Here is a 2574-nt window from a genome sequence, read left to right on the forward strand (position 1 = left end):
GCCCACCACAGTCTCACAGCCCACAGTTCCTTAGTCTATAATAATAAAAGCCTAATATGCAAATTGACTGAATAGCCAAAAAGCAGAAAGACTGTCTGGATGTCCTTCCAGACGAAGAAGTCAGGGTTGTGAGGGCTGAGGCAGCTGGGGCTGTGAAGGCCAACTCTTGCATGAATTTCGTGCGTATGGCCTCTAGTTATAAATAACACTGTAATGAACATGGAGGTGCATATACTCTTTCAAATTGATGCTTCAGGTTTCTTTGGCTATATTCCCAGAAATGGAATCTCTGGGTCATAAGGCAGTTCAATCAATTCTTTAAAAAAAAAATTTTTATCTTCCCCTAAGGATACATTTATTGACTTGAGAAAAAAGAGAGAGAAATTGGTTGTATCCCATACTTGCCCCAACCTGGGATAGAACATGCAACCTAGCTATGTACCCTGACCAGATATCAAACCCACAAACATTTGGTGTGTGGGATGTCACACCAACTAACTATGCCACCTGGCCAGGGCCATTTTTAATTTTTTGAAGAAACTCCATAGTGTTTTGCACAGTGGCTGCACCCATCTGCATTCCCACCAACATGCACAAGGGCTCCCCTTTCCCCACATCCTCGCCAGTACTTGTTTGTTAATTTATTATTGATAGCCATGCTGACAGATGTGCATCTCTTAATCTGCATCTCTCTGATGATTGTGACATGAGCATCATCTCATATGTTCAGTGGCCATCTGTATGCCCTCTGGGGAAGTGCCTATTCAGATCCTTTGCTCATTCTTTAATTGGATTGTTTTTTAGTGTTGAGTTGTATGAGTTCTCTAATTTTCAGATGCTAACCCCTTATCAGATGTATTATTGACAAATAATCCAGTGGGTTGTATTTTCATTTTTTTGATGGTTTTCTTTGCTGTATAAATACTTTTACTTTGATGTAGTCCCATTTAATTTTTCTTTTGTTTTCCTTGCCCAAGGACATATATCAGAAAAAATATTGCTACAAGAATTTGTTCAAGAGTTCAGTCAACATGGCAGGTGCTCTGAGTCTCTTGCTCAGGGCACCTGTCCATGCTGTCGTTGCTCGCTGTGGGTTCGTGACCCAGGGAGTGGCAGGCCCGGGATCTACCGGCTGCGATCCCACCCTATTCCCACTGAGAACGGAGGGGCGGGAGCGGTACCGGCTCCTTCCCTCCCGGGCCCTCAGCCTGCAGCAGGGCCGGCCCTTGCTTCTTCCCTTATGAGGCGCAGGGGCAGGTGTTCAGCTCCTTTGGGACCACGGGGTCCCTAATCCAGTGATGTATTTCATCGCCCGTTTAGAGTTCGCCTTGCCCAGGGGCTCCTGTTGTAGGGGTTATATTTCCGGGGCAGTGAACAGAGAAGAGGGCTGGGCGCTCCGGATTTAGCCTGAGACGCTTCAACCACCCATGTTGCTCCCACGCATGGCTTCTGCCACTGGTTCTCTCCCCCAGCGCCCTGAAAGGACAGAAAAAAAAGCCATCCTGTTCCAGAACATTCGGAGGCAACGGGAGCCGCGAGGGGCCCCTCCCAGGACTCTGACGTGGGAAGCCATGGAGTAGATCCCGTATTTACACGAAGAATTTCCAGAGTCCTGGTCAGTTCCCAGAATGGCTGAAGGCTTTGCTGTTAGCACCGATGTGATCAGAGGGTTTTAGGAAGCAGGTCTGTACCCACTTTGGAGCAGAAACTGAAGCAGGACCAACAAGTCCTTAAGGAAGCTGGGCTTGCCCACTCACTCCACCAGCTTCCAGGCTCTGGGGAGACCTGGAAGCTACTTTCTGCAGGCCACCCCATGTCAGGAGGTGAAGCCTCATCTCAAGGCCCAGGTCACAGCACAGCTTTGAAGGTGCTAGAACTGAATAGTCAGAGTACAAACACACGGAGGAGACAGACAGGAAGGAAGAAAGGAGTCCAGAGCCTGGAGTCCAGAGCTTTGTGCCTGTAGCTGCAGTCCAAGGTCATCAGAGAGAGCTGCAGAAGTACTCCACCAGTGATTGTGAGGGCACCAGAGGCATTGAGAGTGATGGACTGCCAAGTGTGAAGACGCTGGAAGAGTTGAAGGCAAGAGAACTGGGTGACCAGAACTTCAGTAGCAAGGTCGTGCAGAGGGGGCAAGAGTTCTTTGATGACAATGGGAACTTCCTGTACAGAATTTGAACTGGAGCCTGGCTTGGGAGATGCCACAGCTGAGTGAGTATATTTGAGCTGCCTGGATTTCTGTGTGTGGGCCTCTTTGGGTTCATCTTGTTTGGGACTCTCTGCACTTCCTGGACTTGTGTATCATTTTCCTTCATCAGGTTAGTAATGTTTCCAGTCATTTTTTCCTAAAATGGGTTCTCAATCCTTGCTCTCCTTCTTCTGGTACCCCTATGATTCAGAGGTTGGTATGCTTCATGTTGTCCCAAAGGTCCCTGAAACTATTCTCATTTTTTAAAAATCTTTTTTTTTCTTTTTGCTATTCTGACTGGGTGTGTTTTGCTATCTTGTCTTCCAAATCGCTGATTCAATATTCTGCTTCATCCAACCTACTGTTTATTCCTTCTAGTGTATGCT

General features: G+C 47.3%; 1 pseudogene; it reads left to right on the forward strand.

The window, feature by feature from the left end:
• The first annotated feature begins 1031 nt into the window (after positions 1 to 1031).
• Positions 1032 to 2198, forward strand: LOC102261914 (annotated as a pseudogene).
• The last annotated feature ends 376 nt before the right edge of the window (positions 2199 to 2574 follow it).

The sequence above is a fragment of the Myotis brandtii genome, unplaced genomic scaffold (assembly GCF_000412655.1).
Source record: "Myotis brandtii unplaced genomic scaffold, ASM41265v1 scaffold1103, whole genome shotgun sequence".
NCBI lineage: Eukaryota > Metazoa > Chordata > Mammalia > Chiroptera > Vespertilionidae > Myotis > Myotis brandtii.